The 23,462-nt window shown below is 35.8% G+C and overlaps 1 long non-coding RNA gene across 1 annotated transcript; it reads right to left on the reverse strand.

Moving 5' to 3' along the window:
* Nucleotides 1-6,364: 6,364 nt before the first annotated feature.
* On the reverse strand, nt 6,365-10,026 carry LOC104216273 (uncharacterized). The gene is made up of 2 exons (XR_708441.2): nt 9,341-10,026; nt 6,365-6,619 (listed from the first exon to the last, which is right to left on the reverse strand). It is a non-coding gene; the product is annotated as an uncharacterized lncRNA (long non-coding RNA).
* Between the last annotated feature and the right edge of the window lie 13,436 nt (nt 10,027-23,462).

A 23,462-nucleotide genomic window follows, 5' to 3' on the forward strand; every position in this document is an offset into this window, starting at 1 on the left:
AAAACTTTAATTGTATTCCCTTGCTCTCCAGGTGGGCGCCTGATTGCCAAAACTTTAACTGATTCTCCTTGTTCTCCAGGTGGGCGCCTGATTGCCAAAACTTTAACTGTATTCCCTTGCTCTCCAGGTGGGCGCCTGATTGCCAAAACTTTAACTGCTTCTCTTTGTTCTCCAGGTGGGCACCTGGTTGCCAAAGCTTTTACTGTATTCCCTTGCTTTCTAGGTGGGTGCCTGATTTCCAACACTTTAACTGTATTTTCTTGCTCTCCAGATGGGCGCCTGATTACAACATCTGAACTGTATTCCCTTGCTTTCCAGGTGGGCGCCTGATTACCAAAACTTTAATTATATTCCTTTGCTTTCCAGGTGGGCGCCTGATTACCAAAACCTTAGTTGTATTCCATTGCTCTGCAGGTGGCCGCCTGATTAAAACATCTGAACTATATTCCCTTGCTCTCTAGGTGGGCGCCTGATTTCAACAAAATAGACAAAACAAAGAAAATTTGCTGCCCCAGTTTGGTAGCTGGGCGCATATGTGAGTGTTAACTGAATCATGTTACCAAATATTATAAGAATTTGAAAGCTAGATCTAATTATCTAGAAGGGTCCTGAAAACCCCTAGTTAAATGACGGTTTTAAATCCAAATTATATCTTCTAAGGGTGTGACTTTCGCTAAATCTTGTTATCTAATGGAAATTTTAGAGCTAAGTCCCATTATTCAAGAGGGTCCTAAAAACTCCTAATTGAATCTTATCTCATGCATGCAAACTTTGAAGCCAACTTATATTCCTTTGGGGTACATTTATGCTAGATTTTGCTACTCATGATTGTTTCGAATTTTAAACTAGGTCCCATTTTCCAGGAGGGTCCTGAGAATTTCGGTCAAACCTGTCTGGTGCTTGCTTTTTCTTACGGAGGGTTTCTCCGAAACAAACAAAATTTTCTGCCCCTGTTTCAATTAAAGAAAACTTGTGAATTTAAACATGGTGGTTGGTTTATAGCCTTGAACTTTGAGGACGATTTCTCTTTCACTTCCTATGGTAACTTCGGTTTTAACTCGAAAGATCTTGCCTGTTTGTTGAGTGACCACTTTTCTCTATCACCTTTATCGCGGATAATACCTCTGATCCGTTCAAACCCAATACCATTCATCTGTTGCATTGTGCTCATGTATTGAACCTTTGTGTTTCTCATGAATCGCAAAGCACGTCAATTATCATCCACTCAGTGCGCATGCTGTTATTTCCTGACTCAAATCACTGGCCTTGGCCTTGAGGTCTATTGCTCCATCACTTGCCATGATAACTTTGATTTCTGCTTGGAAGACCTTGCTTGTCACTGGTTAACCACTTTCTTTGTCAATCTTATCACAGAAAATACCTTTGATCCGTTCACCCTACACCCTCCATCAGTTGCATTGTTCATGAATTGATATATACCAAACCTTTGTATTTCACATGAACCCCAAAGCATGTTGATTGTTACCAACTCAGTGCGCACGTTGTTCTTTCCTGACTTATGCCACTTTGATGTGCTAGCCAGATCCCGTTTTGTGCAATTGGAAAGCTGGTGGCAAATTGAAGTCATTTCTCACTTGTTCTGACCAAACAGACTCAGGAAGAGGAAGTAAACAAGACAAAAGGAACAGAATAAAGGACAAAGGAAAGAGATGATTCCTAACAAGAAAACTACAAAGTAGAAACCTATCAGATGTGGATACCAACTCTAATGACCATGACATGCACATATTAATTAAGTGACATAATCTGTCAAACAATTCTGATGTTCAACTTTTGTTATACCCCTAAATCGTGAACTGGGCTTCAATACTCCGATTATCTAATCTGATTCACGATCCTTATTTGACTTGTAGTGCCTGAAGGGTTTTCACCATCAAGTCTCTCTCATTTTGTTCTTTCTCTCAACTTATCGTCGCTTTATGGTGAATGTGAAGGTTTTCACCGATAAGACTCTCTTATTTTTGTTTTCCTTGTTCAGAACGGAGTGTTGCCCCTGATATGAATCATCTCTACTTGCTCGACTTGGCATCTCTCGAAGATTGTTCGGAAGGTCTTTCTTTGGACCGTAATGTGGGCTTTTGGATAGGGTTAGAAAGATAGGGTATTACGAAGGTTAAAAACAACTCGAATGGGTTCAAACTTACAACTTTTGGAATCAGATCTTTTACATAACCAAAACTTCTGTCCCAGTTTCTTGCTTGGGGACTTTTGAATTTTTATTTTGATGGGACCGAACCATGAGGCTGCCTACGTATCCTTAAAAGGAATCAGGTCGAACGTAGTTCATGTCATAGGAATTACTTTGTTTGTTGTGATTTTTCTTTTCTTTTTTTTGTTTTTTTTTTTGTTGTTGTTCTTCTCTTTCTCTCTCTCTTTTTTTCTTTTTCTTTTCATTCTTTTCTTTCTGTTTTCATTCTTTCCTTTCTCTTTTCATTCTTTTCTTTCTCTCGTTCTCTTTTTCCTTTACTTATCTTTTGCGCTTGCGTTCCTGAACTTTGCTACTGATTCCAAAAGAAGGGTATGAAAGAAAATAAATAAGGCTCAAAGGGGTAACAAATAATAAAGTGTTTAGATAGCAGAATAAAATGCCCTTGTCATTCCAATCTTCAAAGCATGTCATATGCCAACGGCACAATTAAACAAACCAAAGAAATCACACATAATATCTTTTGACTGCATCAGAATTGATAGTCATATCCACACATTTGCCTTCTACATCTGTTAAATACAAAGCACCATTGGACAACACTCTCGTTACCATGAACGACCCCTGCCAATTTGGGGCAAACTTGCCTTTAGCTTCAACCCGATGCGGCATGATGCATTTCAATAAGGTTTATTTATGTTCTATCTGCCCCAGTTTCACACAATTCGGGATTGAAGTGATCTCAAAATTCCTTTACCCATTTCCCTCAAATGTCCCTATCATCTTCGAAATTGTTTCGTTGTTTCATGATTAAACTAACTTTAAGACCAGGTTTGGAATTATGCATGCATGTCATGTCACTAAAGCCAGTCATAAAGGAACTATAAAAGAAAAGAGAACTAAACAAAAAATGACTAGAAATAACAGAAAACAGAAAATTACATTAGACAGATGGTGAAAGAGTTTGAACAACAAAACAAGTAAAATAAACTAGGGTTACAACCCTGGAACAAACCTAGACAACACTAAACGAGTTACTACGAAAAAAACAAACTAGGTAAAATAAAAGGATAGAAGGGTTTGAATCACAAGACAATATCCGGATTACAATCCTGAAAATAACCTGGACAACAGAAATGACAATAAAATAAACCACCAAGACTCCTCTCCAGCTAGCCAAAAGATGGAGCGTCTTTCCAATTACCAAGTACGACATCTTAGCCACTGGGTTCCACATCAACATTGCCAAAATTATTAACAACTTCAATATCATTAACTTCAGTCAGCAAGTTCCCAAGAGGATTCGCATGCTCCCTGTCATTGATCACAATTACCCCTTCTTGAATCATTCTTTCTATTTCCCTTTTTAAAGAACGACAATCTTCAATGCTATGCCCTTGGACATTAGAGTGGTACATGCATCGTACAGTAGGATCAAAGCCTTTTGCATATGGGTCTGGAGTATAGCCGAGGAGCGGCTCAATCAGGCCAGAATGCTTTAACTTTTCAAACAAGCTTGTGTAGGACTCCCCAATTGGCGTGAAACTATTTCTTTGCCTTTGTTCTCTTCCCTGCCCCTATTTCCTAGGGTTGTTGGGTGCTCGAAAATGTTGTGAAGGCAAGAATACATTATGCGGTGCTGGTGCTCGCCATAGGGAGCTACCTAGTGGTTGGATAGATGACCGGACATTGTTCGGAGGATAATACTGAGGTGGATTATGTGGAGCTCGGGGATAGATTTGGGGTTGGAGTTGAGGCTGAGTATATTGGTGAGGCAGGCCCTTTGGTCCATGTCGTGACTCTGAAACAAGCATGGCAACATCATCGTGTTCCTTCTGACCCAACAAGCTTCCTATGTCGTTCTCAATTGCTTGTGTTGTTGTTGTTTTTAAAGCAGAATAACTCATGATCTTGCTCGACTTCAACCCATCTTCAACCATTTCTCCCATTTTTACCACATCATTAAAAGACCTACCCACAGCCGTGATCAAATGCCCAAAGTAAGTTGGCTCTTGAGCTTGGAGGAAGTACTCGACCATCTCTTTTTCTTCCATCGGGGGATTGACTCTGGCAGCTTGCTCTCTCCATATGAGTCCATATTCCCTAAAGCTTTCATTAGGATTCTTTTCCATCTTGGTGAGGGACATGCGATCTGGGACAATTTCTATATTGTACTGAAAGTGTCTGGCAAAAGCCTGAGTCATATCATCCCACGTGTACCACCTGCTAGCATCTTGGCGGGTGTACCACTCCAGAGCTGCCCCACTCAGACTTTGACTGAAATACGCCATCAATAATTTGTCTTTCCCACCGGCGCCTCTCATCTTACTGCAGTAGCCTCTCAAATGGGCCACGGGATCTCCATGTCCGCCATATAAATCAAACTTTGGCATCTTAATCCCATCAGGCAGTTGGACGTCAGGAAACAAGCACAAGTCATTGTAAGCCACACTCATCTGGCTCCCAATCTCTTGCATGTTTCTTAAAGACTACTCTAAGATTTTTACCTTCCCGAATATCTCATCTTGCTCCACTGTCTTTACAGGCTTTTCAGTTTTACTAGTAGGCTCAAAATGAGGAGTGTAAGGATATGGACACGAGACTTTGAAAGTTGGTTCTGGAGCACAGTGTTGGGCATCAGGGACTTTGAACACAGTCTCATTAGAGGATCGAGGAAAAATAGCTGGTGGAGGAACTACAAGAGCACGAGTGACAAAAGGAGCGGGATATGAGGTGGTTTTGACGGGTAGAGTGTGAAAAGGTCGTGGGGAGATATCAGCATCAGTGGGAATCTGAATTTGTGATAGTGGTGGGATAGTTGCAGGGTTTTCAGTGTAGTTAGTGGGGAATGAAGGTGGAGGATGCCCCCTGATCCAAGACTGATACATTTCTGCCATCTGTTGTTTCACCCTTTGGACCTCCTCTTTCAATTCAGACTCCGACTCCTCAAACTCCCTTGACGGGTCAACAACTCTTGTGCCCAAGTTTTTGCTAGTCATGACTACCTTACCCTTTGACCTTGTGTTGTATGGACGAGTTACCTTAAGAACCACAAATCAACCACATTTCTGCTATAATCAGGAGAACAGAGAGGAATAAAATCAAGTCATCATATTAGCATTAGGGCATTTAACAGCTAAAAATATCACATTTCGTGCAATGCACCTAGCAACAAGTAACGGTTTAATAATGACTTCGAGGGTCACAAGGTCACTTGGCATCATCCCAATTTGTTCATTTGAATTTCCTCTTTTCTTTTCTTTTCTCGCACTTCTTAGCTCGCTCATTTTCCTTCTTTTTTTTTCTTTCTGATTATCGCTCTTTTCTTCCCTCTCATTTCTCACATCCCATGATTTCATCTCTTTTTTTTTGTTTTTTTTCAACATTTTTTTCTTTTTTTCTTCTTTTAATAAATAAAAAAATAATTTGATCGAACCCTATGTAGGTTGCCTACGTATCATGACGCCGCATGAATCAGATCTTTGCGTAGTTCGGGAAAATCAGGAATAAAGGAAACAAACTAACGTTCTCATTTTTTTTACCTTAATGACTAATCCGATGAGAAAAGAGAAATAAAAGAAGCAAAACCCTTTTTTTTGAATTTTCTAGACTTAATGTTCTATAACCTATTCAAAACTCAAGCTTAACGGTTTTTTTTTCTTTTTCTTTTCTTTTTGGAAACAAATACTCTATTAAGGAAAAATCCTAGAAGAGAAAGATATTTTTTGACTCCTTTTTTTTTTAAATTTTCATTTGATATCCCTGAAGAAAAACTTCGTCGAGAAATGAAAAAGATAAAAACTGTTTTTGGTTTTTCAATTTTTAATTACCTAAAGGAGAAATTTTAAAAACAAACAGAAGATAAGGTATCTTATTTCTTCTATGTACAATGTCCTAAATCTAGTAAAAATAAAAGAATTTTTTTTTTCTATTCATTTTTCATTAATTTCGCAAAGAAAAACCTCAAAAGAAAATCTTTTTTTGGATTTTTGGAATCAATATCTTAGAGAAAACCTTTAAAGAGGTACTAAAAAACAAAAATTCTCTTTTTTTTTAGTCATAATATACTAAAGGAAATATAAAAATAAGTTTTTATTTTAAGTTCTATATATTAATTGCCTAAAGAAAAAACCACATCAAATTATTATTTTTCAATTTATGGGAGTAGTATTCCTAAAGAAAATTCTAACGGAAATATAAAAACGCAAAATATCCTTTTTTGGATTTTTGATTTATAACACATCTTTTTCCAATACAAAATAGGAAATACAAAAACAAAAGACCCAACATTACTGTATAAAACTGGAAGGTAAAAGATGACATAAAAAAGAACAACAGACTTAAAATATAATAACTAAAAAAAATCTCCTTAAGTAAACTCATGACTAGATGGTCCTAAGGCGTCTGTCATGCCCAAACTCCGATAAGTAGATCCACACCTGTATGATAACACTGAAACCAACACTATGTGAGACAATAACATTCCTTACTAGATACATGTCAGACATGATTGAAGCTATTTCTGCAAAATTAACCTATGCGACTAAAAGTGGATAAAATGCAAGATTTGGCTAAAACCCCGCGAAGCCAAGAACCTAAGACTTACTAGGAAGACCGGACCCTATGTGGGTTGCCTACGTATCACGCCCTGAAAGACGAGAATCAGGTATGCGCAGTTCGGGTAGATTGGATACGGGCGAGAATTAAAACAAAAACAAGTAATTTAGAGAAAATATATTTTTTTCCTTTTCCTTGAAAATGATGAAACATGCAACATCTTTTTTTTTCGGAAAATGATGAAAAAGTGCAAAATCTTTTTTTTTTTGAATTTTCAAGTTTTTTTTTTAACAAAAATGTGACAGAAAACATTGGGCTCCATTCGCTTTATCTTCACACTTCACCCTTTTTTTTTTCTTTTTTCATTTTTTTCAATTGCTCACAATTATCATTGATCCGCCAAATTACCCTTTTACCCTTAAAAAATGTAACATGTAGCACATAAGATGCATCAAGATGGTCTGTTATTTTGGGTACTCCTGTCCTAGACGGATCCAACCCCTGTGTTGAGTCCCCTAAGTCAAATGCACGTGATGTAAACAAACGTTCCTACTAGGGATCCGACATGAGGCTGAGTTATTCTAAGTATAAAACCTGGGTATACAGTTCTAGACTTCTGCACCCGAGCGGACAACTCGAGCCGAGGAGGGGGCTACGTACCGGGAACCAAAAGGCTATCCGGCTTAGTAACTTGTCCGAACCTCTTTCTTATTTCAAGGTGTGACACTAACAGAATAGGGAGTCACAACAGCGTGCACATCCCTAAAGATGAGAAGAGAAGGGTTTCGTATCAGTTTATATACAGTTCAAATAATATCAAAGCGGTAAAAAACAACACTTATCACATTAGGCCCAAACATATGAATAAAATCAGATAATAAATAAAGCCAAATACAACAATTATTCTAAGCTCGAATTCTGAACCCTGAACCAGAGATTCTGGGTTCTTATCCCCAGCAGAGTCGCAAGAGCTGTCATACCTCCTTTTTACCTACACCCCGGAAGGGTGTATAATGGAGTTTTTTCCAACTTAAAGTGACAATCAAAACGGGATTATTTATTTATTAAATTCAGAGTCGCCACTTAGGATAATTATGGTGTCCCAAGTCACCGATTCAGATCCTGAATCGAAGAAAAGATTGATTCTATATTACAGTCCGCGAACACAGAAATCCGGGTAAGGAATTCTGTTAACCCGGGAGAAGGTATTAGGCATTCCCGAGTTCCGTGGTTCTAGCACGATCGCTCAACTGTTATTATTGGCCTATTATCTGATTTTAATACATGTTTTAGCCTATGGTTCAATTTTAACTTTAAAACCGCTTTTATTTATTATTTTTAGAAAAGATTCAACGTCATCTAAAACACGTCTTGAACCACGTCACATAAATGCACCCGCGATCTACGACACATTTTATTTAACGTTGTTGGGATTTGAATTTGGGTCACATAACTGCACATCCGAGTTTAGGAAGGTAATTTAAATAGCGTGCCTAAAGCAACTACGAAGGTTCATAATTTTTCCTAAATTTTGAGATTATTGCGAGGCTTAAGAGTTATGGCAATCATTGTAAAAACGTGTATCACTTAGCTGTGATTACAGTTAAGAAGATTATCTACCTTGTAAGTCGTTGACATGGCCCTAAACAGGGAATTGTGGAGATCGAGCATTAAGGTTGTAGGTTAGGGGAATTTGTGATGTCTTTTTTACAGCGCACTAGAGTGAGGCTAGCCAGTTAGGAATTAGTCTTAGAATGCTATTGATCAACTACTGATGATGGGCTTTATCTTCTGTGTATTAATACCTTACATCTTTCTCGTATTTCCTATATCTCTTATATTGCTGTTATTTTGTTTTTTATGGAATTTATGTTATGTTATGGATTTTACAGTATATTATGTTGTTTTATTATGAGTCTATTGATAGTACTAATATAGTGTCTCTTGTTGCCTCTTTGAGCCGAGAGTCTCCTGGAAACAGCCTCTCTGCCCCTCGGGGTAGAGGTAAGGTCTGCGTACATATTACCCTCCCCAGACCCCACTTGTGGGATTACACTGGGTTGTTGTTGTTGTTGTAAGTCGTTGACGGGCTAGTGATTGAACATAACCAAAATTACTTCAAAGCCAATTATAAAACAAGAATGCAATTCAATGTCACATGGCTCCATGGCTTAACCACTGATCAAAGGGCCCATTACTAGAACAAATCAGAACTAAAATCAACACAACCAAACTTATCAAATTCACATCAACGCAGCATAAATGCTTTTGATGTTTAAATCAGTGAAACATTTCCTCATCATCAATAATCCCATAACAATATTCAGTTTGTTCACTCAAGTCAAATTGAACAAAAACAAATACAACAAAAATTTCACATCCCAAAGGCAAAAATTTTAACGAAATTTAAAAAAAAAACAGATATTTATGAATAACGCTCCATATACAAAGACAAAGAATTAATCGAATTGAAGCATTTCGATTACAATAAACTTCCAAATCCAATCACTTCAAAGCAATTTCAATGAAGAACAGAAAATCACAAACAAAGAATATGGCTAAATATATCATTCGAGCACCAAATAATGCAGTAATTGACAAAGGATAGAAACGAACCTTTTATATATGGAAAAAACTTCTTGAATACAAAGGTCGAAGCGAACGGAGGACTCGCCGCAAAACTGGACCTCGACATACCCTCAAACTCGAACAACCATACCTCGACATTAATTGGTTTTTGGACTGGTTTCAGGTGCTGAAACAGTCATTTTTAGCTGGTTTCTCACAGCCACTGTTGCTGCGTTTTTTCCCAATTGTTGCAGCTGATTTTTGGGATTTTTGGGTTGAGGAAGAAGGATATTTTTGGGTGAATTTACAGCTGATTTTTGCTGGGTTTGAGGGCTGTTTTTCAGCTCATCGTTGCTGGGTTTTGATGGTGGTTTTAAGTTGATTTTTTCACTGGAAAACAGAGCTATTTTTTAGCTCGTTTTGGACTGATTTCAGCAGGTTTGTGGCTGATTTTTGTTGGGTAATTGGGCTATTTTTCAGCTCGTTGTTGCTAATTTTTGGAATGCATTTGAGTTGGTTTTTGGGTGTTGAAAAGGAGGGATAAAAATGGCGTTTCAGCTGGTTTCATGGCTGCGCTTTTTGGCAAACAGAAAATGGTGTTCGGAGCTAAAGCGAAGAGCTATTTTAATTAGCTATGACAACATTTTTGGCTAATTTTCTCAGTTAGGCGAGATGCTGTCGTTTCTCTTTTTGCCGAAGAAGAAGATGGGTCCAAAACAGCTGATGGTGTAGGGTCTGATGGTTTTTTTTTAGTTCTTATTTATTAGCTACTATTATATAGGGATAGAAATTAGGTTAAGGGTATGAGCCTAAAAATTATGGGCTAGGTCCAAAATTAGGCCTAAAAATAAGTTGTTCGAACCCAAATTTTATTCTTTCCGTGAACAAGACTAAAATACTACTTTATTTACTAATTAAACTTACTTAAATAAAAATAATTATTAAAATAAGCCTAATCGCTAAAACAAACCTATTTTTTGGTATTTTTAAAAATTAAAAAAATGACTACAAAACCTTAATGAAACTATATTTTGTAATTTTTATTTTCTTGTAATAAAATAAAGTAAAATAGTCAAAATTAGTTGAAATATAGATATTAGGCCTAAGTTAAATAGTTACGTGCTAAAATATGAAAAATCTTGGGGAGGGTCAAAAACCACATGTCTACACCAATCATTCAATCCTAACAACACATAATATCATTTTAATTCAAATAAAGAAAAGAAGAGGAGAAAAATTTAAATGTGTCGCTTAAGGTTAGTCAATTCATCCAAGCCTTCTATTCATATTTTCCATCCAATGGAATAGTGTGCCAGATTCGGAGTGCATACTACTATTCCTTGATTTAAGATTTAGAGTGTATTTGGTATGAAGAAAAATATTTTTCGGAAATATTTTCCCATGTTTGTTTGGCTTAAATGGTTTGGAAAATATTTTCCTTATGAACTCATCTTCCACCAATTGGAGGTAGGGATGGCAAACGGTGCGGGGCGAGTTTTCTCTTAACCCACAAAATTTCAACCCGCCCTGCCCCGCCTTGCATAGGAGTTGCACCCGCATTCACCCGCCCCGCATAATTATTTTTTTATTCATTTTTTTAGTTTTAAATGTTCTCTTTTTATTTTTGCTTTTTACAATACTTTATATTATATTTTCTTTGAGGCCAAAGTGCAAAAATCAAGATCTGCCATCTATGGAGCCATATGCAATAATTGACCAATTAAACATATCGTACATTTATAGGCTATATGATATAGCTGTTTAATAACTATTTAAAACACAACCATTTACTTAATTAGTAGTAAATAATTTGTGGATAATAATATCCCTCTACATAATAACATTGTTGTTGCTTCTTCTTGAACAATACAAAAACATCGTAGAGGCGATTTTGGGAGAGTTGAGCCCACAATCATATTTTAATCTTTTGGTCCTTCTTTTATAATTTTCACTCAATAATAATAGTATCTCACGACCTAGCTCGGAGGGCTGCGATAGGCACCCGGTATTTACTCAACCAAGTACCAACATAACGTATCTTTCTTATTACATCATCATGGGTAAATAGTCCAAAAGGGCCATCATAATATAACTAGAATAAAACATAAGGGAATGCTAGATATAGGGCGACCCAACATGATATAGAAACTTATACATGTGATATATGGCCCTATAAGACCGAAATGATCATTTGGATACTCAAAACTAGGCCTACAAGGCCATACAAGTATCCATATACATGAAATCTATCTACAAGACTCTAAGAGTACATAAACGTCATAAAGGTCGGGATAGGGCCCCGCCATACCAATCAATACATGTCCAAAGCATACTGACTAAATAGGCAACTCTAGAGCAAGTGGAGTGCACCAACACCTTTCATTGAGTTGAGAGCTTACTAAGAGGACTGTCAACCTGTCAATCAGGACCTGCGAGCATCAAATGCAGTGTCCCCAGGCAAAAGGGGCGTTAGTACGAATAAAGTACCGAGTATGTAAAGCAGGAAAACATAAACAAGAACAGTACTGTAAAGAGAGATAAAGAAGATATAACCTGTAACATCTGAGTGCCTCTGGGGGCTACTGACATAAAATGCATAATACATATATATACATAAACTTTTAAAAACATACGCCTCTATCGGCACCATCATCATCATATCGTACCCGGACTCAAAGAGGACTCGGTAAAAAAGTACCCGGCCATCATAAGGCTCGATCGAATCGTACCCGATCATGTGAAGATCGGTAAGCCCAACTGATCAGTGGTTGCATAATAGGTGTCGTACCCGGCCAACTATAGCGCGGCTCAGTAGATTAAAATAGATACTATATATAATACATGCTAGACTCATGGAATCACGTTCTAAATCTTTCAGAGTGACGTAAGGTCGTTGCACATTCGATTAACATTATATACATCTATACCATCAATATGAACCTCAGTAGGATTTAAGGATCATACACGTTTGCTTAGAATAACTTTATAAGGAAAGAACAATATGGGCAACCTTAGTTGCTACAAGTAAATCCGTTATGAAATAGCATATCGTTTATGTTCATTTCATTTTAGATCATGCCAAAAGAAAGAAAGAAGTGCCTTAACATACCTTTGAAATCTTCTATCCAATCGTCAAGCAAGCTCAATATGATATTCTTACATCTACAATGAGTAAACCAACTTCGTCGTCATCATATAAGCGTTGTAACTCTCATATTTGGAAACCAATATTCTATAAGAAAACGGACAACACCTCCCATGTTTGTACTACATCCCATATGTTACCGAAAGTCACCAAACAACCCAAACAACAATAATATAATTTACAATAAGCTCTCCAATTAATTCAACAACCATTTTGAGAGGCAAGCTCGATTTACGATTAACAAAATATGGTTTGAATCCAATTCTTTTTCCATGAATCTGTCTACCACATGTATAACATCATACTTATGCTTACAATTCCATTTTCAACCCAAAATATCATAAGCATAATATTCAAATATAGTCCACAAGCCTAGCACCTTAACCTTTATCGTCAACATCTTATTTTTTATGTTATCTTCTTCAATACACTAAATTAGCATATACATAAGCTTAACAACATCAACCACAGTATAATAAAACTATTTATAATAATTTCCAGCCACAACAAACCATATATATAGCCTCAACACAGCTCACAAAAAAATATAACGATTCCTTAAACCATGTCAATTACTATCTTGCAGATTTTCACTCAAACAACTCAACCAACAGTTGATTGACCTTAAGCACAACCAAGAACATGATTTAATTACCTTAGGCAATAGATACAACTTGAAATCCCCAAATGGTGTAGCTCACAACAACCCTCAATCACACCACAACACTATAGGAGTTGTATTCTATTCTTGAATCAACTTTTGTGTTCAATTGGTGTGTAAACACTTGTATTTCACCTTGAAACTCTAATATATATGAAGGAGGGGATGATTCTTAGCTTAATCATAAATAAAGATGCAAAATCTGAGATTACTTACCTTTGAAGAACCCTCCAAAACAGCCACAAGATGAAGAACTACGATCTAGCAAGCACCACGGGATTTCTAGCGTTGGATTCATGTTTTTATCTTAGGTTTTCACCCTAGAATCATGGAGGAACCCTTGGAGAGAATTTAGTAGGGTTTAGGAACTGTTGTGGATGAGAAAAATGAGTTAAAACAACATATAATTGACTTAAATACAAGCTGAAGTTGAAACCGACTTTGTGGGTCCCATGGGAGCTGCTTGTGTGGTCTCGCAAAATGCAAATATCTCTCTAGTCCTATGTCGTATCGACAAACGGTTTAATGCAATAGAAACTAGACTCATAGGTATTCAATTGTATATTTATATAATCCCTTGATTCCAAGTATATTGGAAGAAAAGTGCAGCTACATTTGACCTAAATTTCAGCATATTATGAATGCAACGTGTGATGACCTTTGCCAACTTTTGTTCCACAACTCGCTTGACTTAAAAATATAATACACGACTATCATACGACTAAAAAAACTCATAACTTAACCTCCTTATAATGTTAATAACCCTAGTCTCACCCCAAAAGTATATGTTATAACATTCCAAACTTGTTGACTTTCGGTGAAACTTATTTTCTTCAATTCGTTTAGCGTCTAAGCTTTTCAATCCTTTGGGTACTTGTTATTCATGATATTAATGATTTGTAACCTCCAAGATAACATGATGAACTTATGTTATGTACTTTCAAAAACTATCTCATTTCTGAGCTTACATCAATTGGCTTACGACGTACTCTCACGTATGAAAACATGGGATGTAACATCATTCTCCCATTTGGAACATTTGTCCTCGAATGTTGACTGATGTATTTATCAGTCTCATAACATATAGCTCTTACAAATACTTTAATATTGTCCTTGACATCTAGGAAACTGTTTTGTAAATAAATCCAAAGGCCAGGGTATTCCCCTCTTTAGGCCTCTTTCTCATACCATGACCTATGGTCGGAATTCTTCTAATCTCGTAACTGTTGTTACCTTCTGTCATGTATCATGTACAACCGTGTACGTATATGTGTGCCTATGCAACTCTTTTCTCCTTTTTTCCTCCAGATTTTATCCAATCTCTAGGCCTCACTTTGTGAACATATACAGAACTATGACAAGATGTCCCTCTAGGCATCTATATGTGTACTAAAGTTCTTCGCTTGGTACTTTGTCGAACTTACGACTATTGTTATACCTTGCTTCATAGCCTCGGTTATCTATGCTTATGGTTTTACTACATCTAGGTAGGTCATACTATTTCCTAACTCTTACTTCGGTTTATTATTACCGAGGTCTGCTATCCAACTCCAGGTTACCCTCTCACCGCTTATCTTATATATATAAATCTAAGTCATTTAATGCTTTCTTATTACTGTTCATCTAAATAATGGCATCATAATCTCCTCTCATACTTTGGAACTTTTATCCATATATTATTGATTCATTTTAATGTTGATCTATACTCTACCACTGATAACTTGAAACCTCTTACGTAATACATTGTCTCGTGGAACATTTGAAGGGGCTTTCCTTATCCACCTAGGGATGATACCATACTTCAATAACCGTATTTCATAGCATCCCAATGTGATTCGTCTTATAGGAGTATTCTAATCCCATGCCATCCATGGAATCTCTTCTCTTTGAATTATTACTCAATTGAAGTCCTAAATATCATCCTTTTATAATTTACCACAATTACACCCTTAAATTACGACTAAGGCAGCATTCCATCACTTCTAAATGCTCTTAGTCTTAGACTCCTCCGTGTTAATTCAATTTATACTGAGCTTTTTATATAATACATAAACCATCAGCTCTCTTGTTTGATGGTCTTAATACCGAGGTCTTACCTATTCTTATCAACTTCTAACTCACCTTTTCTTATCCTTACTCCCATATACCTAAAATCTTGTCACTCTGCCATACTTTAGCTTGCGACCTACACATATATATTTGTACTACTCACATCCTTCCTTTAACTTGCTAGCACCACAGATTTCCTTTTGTGCCTTCTCGGTTGTCTTTAAATATAAGCAATTACTTTTCCTGCTCGTTCTGCCACTTGTTGCATGAATACTTGGATTGTCTTATTGCCCACGAATACTATAATTTCTTGTACCTCATATGATCTCAAACATCACCTTTAATTTTTTTCATTCATTAGCCACTATAGACTCCACTTTCTTATGTAGTGCATCCAATGTTGTCATGAGACTATTATTACCAGACCAATTCTTCTTCAAGTTAATATGCTTAGGTTGAATCCCTCTTCTTTATTTCCTGAGCTAGTCTTTAGTGATGGTAGTTAGGGGAGATCCTCTGACTCCTGTAAACTACAAGCTTATTACACCGTATACCGAAGAAATTTTTGATGTTGTCACTTACCTATAATTATCCTTCGTTACTTACCTTCACGCCCTTGTGCTCGTAGGGTTGCTTCTGAACTGAAATTTTTGACTGTCTTCCTAGTGACACCATCTTTTATTTTCGTAACATGTATACGGTACCTTTAACAACCCCAACTCCTATTTGAATATTTCTCAAGGATTACGACGTCATATCTCCAAGACTGAATTCACTATGTTGGGGTTCACGACGGTTATCTTGCACAATCTGGTGATTTGTCTGTATCCTCTTATTTAGCCATAACTAGGCTCTTCCTCAATCAACTACTAATTACTCGTTGGTCCATTCTCATATCTATATTCTATGTAATGTCTCTTGGGTTATGTTCTTTGTCTTAACTTGCCTCTCGCATAGGCTCTTTATGTGTCAAGTGTTCATTCACACTTATTTATCAATAACATCTTGGGCGGGAAACCTTACTGCCTCTCCCCGGCATCGTGCTTGCATAATGTTCTGGAGTTGTATCATATCTGTAGGATCTGAATAAATGCAACCTCATCCCTTTTGCTTTTTTTTTTCCATCACATTCTTCCTTTACTATTCCATAGTTACCTAAACCACATATCTCCGACTTAATACCATATCACACCATCTTCCCCCTTTAGGAAAGTATTAAGATTTAGTGCTACGAAGATCTACCTATATGTGTTTTACCTCTTCATCTTTGGCGTCTTTTCACATCATCAATAACCCTTACTCGCATGGTAACCTTTCTATACCAGGGATAACTGAATTTCTTACGCACGAAGGTGACACCTAGTGTAACTGGCACACTTAGTCCCTTAAGATTGACTCTGCTCAGATTGCTTGTTTTAGGTAAGCGACTTCCTAAATGACCTTTAAAGGTTATTCGTCTGTTGTCTATTCTATTATTGTTGGAACACGATCTCTGAAATTCTCACGATGTTGACTATTATCAAATCATCTAGTCCCTAATTCATGTTTAGTTTTATCTTATTTACTAGACCATACTAATTTCTATTACTACAGAGGGGGTCTAACTTAGCCTTCTGGTAATCACGTTGGACTCACCAACTCATTTCTCGAAATGAGGATATGACCTTTGGCCAATACTCTATTATTGTCTCAAGGCTTGTCACCTCTTGTCTTTTCCTTCACTTGACTATAGACTTTATCATCGTATCATATTTTGATTTACTGTTATCACCCACTTATCACATCTTACTCATAATACTTTATTTACTTTCTTTTTATTCTCCTGCTAATATTTCTGTTTATCACCTTATTCTGAAAACTTCAACAAAACGTTCTTTCGCTTTTAGCTCCCTTTGCTCCATCCATTATCTCTTCGAGTCACCTAACATTCTCTCATTACTAGGGACGGGAGCCATATAAATATAAATATTTATCTCTTCTAGGATTGTGCCGATCATCTAAATTTTCTGGATATTCTAGTATTTCATATCTAAATGTATTATTCTAGAGTGCACTAGCGAGCTGTCTCGCAAGGAGAACTATTACCATATTTGCAATATCCTTTGGAAATGTCAGCTAATGCTAACAATCCATCCACTATTTTGGGTTACTCTAACTCCAACTGGATCATGATATCCCATATTTCTCTTAAATAATATCTGTTAGCTTCCATAGGGCATAACTGAGATGGGTGTGGCCAATTGTATAAATCTCTGTTATTGTTGAAAGTAACTCATAATACTTATGTTTCTCTGCCTAAATTGTAAAAACTGATAATCTTCACTAACTGGATACCTCGTACCTTTCTTCACCTTGCTTCTTTTGCTTGTTGAAACTTGTATCTACCTTCTAATTCTCTTATTGTTGTTTACCATATGGGTGGATAGATATTCATGCTTTAGAGCTCCTTATCAAGAAGCTTACACATCATAGTATATACATAATCTACTGAAGACCTTACATTTACTCATCATAAGCGTGATACGAAATCGAGTTCCTCTAACTCAGCTCTTCCAGAGCCATATTTAATCTCTTACCAATTGTCTTCGTGGATGTAGGTATCGTTGTATTACGACTAAAGTCAAATTTAGGAGTTTGAATTCTTACAGCTGAGCTCTACCACACGATCTAGAATAAGAAGAAAGAGTGACAGTCCTAAATGCCCTGTAGACTCTTGCTTATAAGTTTGTGCACAACACACCCATAAACAAGACTCTACGAGACACGACTTGTAGACTCTCTATGACAGAACTGCTCTGATACCACTTTTGTCACGACCCAACTCGGAGGGCTGCGACAGGCACCTGATACTTTACTCAACCGAGTACCAACATAACGTATCTTTCTTATCACACCATCATGGGTAAATGGTCCAGAAGGGACATCATGAGATAACCAGAATAAAACATAAGGGAATGCTAGACATAAGGCGATCCAACATGATATAGAAACTTATACATGTGACATACGGGCCTATAAGACCGAAATGATCATTTGGACACTCAAAACAAAGGCCGACAAGGTCATACAAGTATCCATATACATGACATCTATCTACAAGTCTCTTAGAGTATATAAATGTCATAAAGGTCGGGACAGGGCCCCGCTATACCAATCAATACATGTCCAAAGCATACTGACAAAATAGGCAACTCCAGAGCAAGTGAAGTGCACCAATACCTTCTGCTAAACTGATAGCCTACTAGGAGGACTGTCAATCGGGACCTGCGGGCATGAAACACAGCGTACCCAGGCAAAAGGGGCATCAGTACAAATAAAGTACCGAGTATATAAGGCAGAAAAGCATAAACAAGAACAGTAATGTAAAAAGAGATAGAGGAGATAGAACTTGTAACATCTGAGTGTCTCTGGGGCTACTGACATGAAATGCATAATACATACATATATATATATATATATATATATATATATACATAAACTTTTAAAAACATACGCTTAAACTTTTAAAAACATATGCCTCTGTAGGCACCATCATCATCATATCGTACCCGACCATCATAAGGCTCGGTAGAATCGTACCTGACCACGTGGAGCTCAGTAAACCCAACTGATTAGTGATTCCACAATAGGTGTCGTACCCGACCGACTATAGCGTGGCTCGGTAGATTAAAATAGATACTATATGTAATGCATGTTGGACTCATGGAATCACGTTCTAAACCTTTCGGAGTGACGTAAGGTCGTTGCACCTTCGATTAACATTATGTACATCCATACATGCTTGCTTAGAATAACTTTATAAGAGAAGAACAGCATAGGCAACGTTAGTTGCTAGGAGATAATCAGTTATGAAATAGCATATCGTTTATGTTTATTTCATTTTAGATCATGCCAAAAGAAAGAAGGAAGTGCCTTAACATACCTTTGAAATCTTCTATCCAATCGTCAAGCAAGCTTAATGTGATATTCTTACGTCTACAATGAGTAAACCGACTTCGTCGTCATCATATAAGCGTTGTAACTCTCATATTTGGAAACCAATATTCTACAAAAAAACGGACAACACCTCCCCTATTTGTACTACATCCCATATGTTACTAAAATCACCAAACAGCCCAAACAACAATAATCTAATTTACATTAAGCTCTCCAATTAGTTCAACAACCATTTTGAGCGGCAAGCTCGATTTACGATTAACAAAATATGGTTTGAATCCAATTCCTTTTCCATAAATCTGTCTACCACATATATAACATCATACTTATGCTTACCATACCATTTTCAACCCAAAATATCATAAGCATAATCTTCAAATATAGTCCACGTGCCTAGCACTTTAACCTTTATCGTCAACATCTTATTTTTCATGTTATCTTCTTCAATCCACTGAATTAGCACATACATAAGCTTAACAACAGCAACCACAATATAATAAAACTGTTTATAATAATTTTCAGCCACAACAAATCATATATATATATATATATATATATATACCCTCAACACAACCCACAAAAAAAAAGATAACGATTCCTTAAGCCATGTCAATTACTATCTTGCAGATTTTTACTCAAACAACTCAACCAACAGTTGATTGACCTTAAGCACAACCAAGAACATAATTTAATTACCTTAGGTAGTAGATACAACTTGAAATCCCCAGCTGGTGTAGCTCACAACAACCCTCAATCACACCACAACACTATAGGAGTTGTATTCTCTTCTTGAATCAACTTTTGTGTCCAAGTTGGTGTGTAAACACTTGTATTTTGCCTTGAACCTCATTCATATATATATATATATATATATATATATATATATATATGAATAAGGGACTGATTCTTAGCTTAATCATAAATAACAACACGGAATCTAAGATTACTTACCTTTGAAGAACCCTCCAAAACAGCCACAAGATGAAGAACTACGATCTAGCAAGCACCACGAGATTTCTAGCGTTGGATTCATATTTTTATCTTAGGTTTTCACTCTAGAATCATGGAGGAACCCTTGGAGAGCATTTAGGAGGGTTTAGGAACTATTGTGAATGAGAAAAATGAGTTAAAATGACATACAAATGACTTAAATACAAGTTGAAGTTTAAATCGACTTTGTGGGTCCCATAGGAGCTGCTTGCGCAGTCTCACAAAAATGCAAATATCTCTCTAGTCCGATGTCTTATCGACGAACGGTTTAATGCATTAGAAATTAGACTCATAGGTCTTCAATTTGATATGTTGATCATCCCTTGATTCCAAGTATATTGGGAGAAAAATGCAGCTATATTTGACCTAAATTTCAGCATATTATGAATGCAACTTGTGATGACCTTTGCCAACTTTTGTTCCACAACTCGCTTGACTTAAAAACATAACACACGACTATCATACGACTAAAACAACTCATAACTTAACCTCCTTATCATGTTAATCATCCTAGTCTCACCCCAAAAGTTTGTGATGACCTTTGCCAACTTTTGTTCCACAACTCGCTTGACTTAAAAACATAACACAAGACTAAAACAACTCATAACTTAACCTCCTTATCATGTTAATCATACTAGTCTCACCCCAAAAGTATATGTTATAACATTCCAAACTTGTCGACTTTCGACGAAACTTATTTTCTTCAATTTGTTTAACGTTTAAGCTTTCCAACCCTTTGGGTACTTGCTATTCATGATCTTAAAAATTTGTAACCTCTAAGATAACATGATGAACTTACGTTATGTACTTTTAAAAACGATTCCATTTCCGAGCTTACTTCAATTGGCTTACGACGTACTCTCACGTACGAAAATATGGGATGTAACATAGTAATAACAATGACAACATATATGATAACCCATATTGTGATAACCCAATCTGCTAGTAAATTGTTTGCTTTAGGCGTAGGACCACACAATTTTAAAACTGTCACCAGGAGTCTAATTATAATTATTATCCAACAACGATGTTCATTAGGCAAATTAGTAAGATAATTGAGAAATATAATCATTCATTATGCTTCAATACATTACGTGAAATCAATTTCATTTTTAGAATGTTAAAAAGTTGAGTTTACTTTTTTGATGAAGTTTTTAAACCCACACCCGCATAGATTTAAATTATTTTTATTTTGACCCTTCCCGCCCCGCACCCACATATGTTTAAACCCGCACCGCCCCATTGCCATCTATAATTGGAGGAAAATATTTTCTTTATCAAGAGAAGGGAAAATATTTTCCAAAACTCCTTCTCAACCTTGCCCACCCTATTCTCCACCCTCACCAACCCATCCCCACACCCCTTCACTCACCCACCCAACTCTCACCCCACCTCCACCCCCACCCTCACCCTAAATAAAAATATTTTTAATATTACTTTCTTTTCATGTTATAAATAGATTTTTTTTTGCATTTCAACAAATGAGTATTTTTTTACATGATATAATTTTTTTTATTTCAACAAAAAAGTACTTTATTTTCATAGAAAAAGTATTTTTTTTCATTTCAAAAAAATATATTTTCTTTTCATGATGTAAGATTTTTTTTTTCATGTCAACAAAATGAGTACTTTATTTCCATGTTGTAGAAAGAGTACTTTCTTTTTCAACAAAAAAAAGTTTTTTCTTTTTAGTTATGGAGCACAAATGTTAACATTATTTTTGCGTAAAAAGTAAAGCAACATATTAGTTCCTTTGACTTTGTGTGAACTTTTAGAAAAATAATTAAATTCACGAAGAAAATAAAGTCCTGAAAACATTGAGTATTTGGGGGAGGGGGGAGCAAGGAAACATGGGGACTTGGGGAAAGGGGGTGAGGAGAGTAGCATAAAAAAATATTTTCTACTCTCTAACCAAATGTTAGAAAATATTTTCCAAAAAAGGTTTTCTACTCGCCAGCCAAACAAAGAAAAATAAGTGATAAAACCACTCATTTTCCATGAAAATATTTTTTAGGAAAACATTTTCCTTTGTACCAAACACATTCTTAGAGTAAAAGTTCCGGAGATGCCAACTTATATTAGAACTCGGATGAAGAATTAACATGATAAAAATAAATTGGAATAAATAAATCGGAGTATGGTCAAAATATTATAAAAATATATTTAATTTTTTTTTTTGATTCCGACAGAAACGGTCGGAATCTTTCTACTACAATTTTTACTCGGAATTTTCCAGTCGGAAAACTGTCAAATTCTAGTAGTGATATATATACATTATGGTTATTTGAAAACAACTTTCTACTTGTAGTATGTGTAATAATATATCCATTTTTTTTCTTTTTGCAAGTGAAGCTTGTTCTATATTATACAATAACATCCGATAGCAATTTTTCAGGGAAAGGTCTCAGATGGATTCATACGATGGAACGTACCATATATTTTAAGGAAGGTCTTACATGAGAGATGAGAAATAGAAAAAAAGAGATGAGGAGATAAAGGGGCATTGACATTTGAGTGAGAGAGGTAGACAAAGATAAATGGAAAGAGAAAGAATATATGGAAAAGTAGGTTTGAAACTTTGAATTTCGAGGGTGAAACGAGTTTTTTTTACCGCAAATTTTGCATATGCTAGTTAAATATTTTGAATTGTTAATTATTTGGCTTATAATAATTTTAGGGAACTAAAGATTTTATGTTCAATTCGGTTAGAATTAATAGGTTTAAATATTCAAATTTTAATTATGACACATAAATTGAAAAAGACGACTATTATAATTTCGAAAAAGAGTCAAAAATATCCCTAACGTATTAAAAATGGCTCAAAAATGTTTTCTGTTAATCTTTTGGTCTAAAAATACCCCTAACGTATTAAAAATGGCTCAAAAATACCCTTAAACGTTTTATTTTTGGCTCACATATACCCTTGAAACTAACTAAACATGGATGGTAATTTTTTGGTTCACCTTCCCATCAATATATCATATATTTTCTTATATGTATTTATACCACATATATAAATTATATATATATATATACATCATAATACACGTAAACAAATGAAATATCCTATACATATTCTTCAAAGTTGTGTATTTTATAATTATTTTATACTACTATTATATAATTTATCACATATACTATTATAATAGAAAATATATAAGAACTACTGGTCGAAGTTATAACATGACAAAAAAAGGGAGCGATTCCGCTCCATTACAATTTGTTCCATTAGATGTCAATATAGTTTTGAATAAGTAACATATGTCTTTGTTAATTTTTAAAAGATGAGATTTTATTTATTTATTCTCTATTATTATAATGGTTAAGTTTCTATTAATAAACAAAAAAAATATGTGAATGACCCGTCAACATTATGCTCTTCCCAGAAA

This window comes from Nicotiana sylvestris, chromosome 7 (genome assembly GCF_000393655.2).
Source record: "Nicotiana sylvestris chromosome 7, ASM39365v2, whole genome shotgun sequence".
Taxonomy (NCBI): domain Eukaryota; kingdom Viridiplantae; phylum Streptophyta; class Magnoliopsida; order Solanales; family Solanaceae; genus Nicotiana; species Nicotiana sylvestris.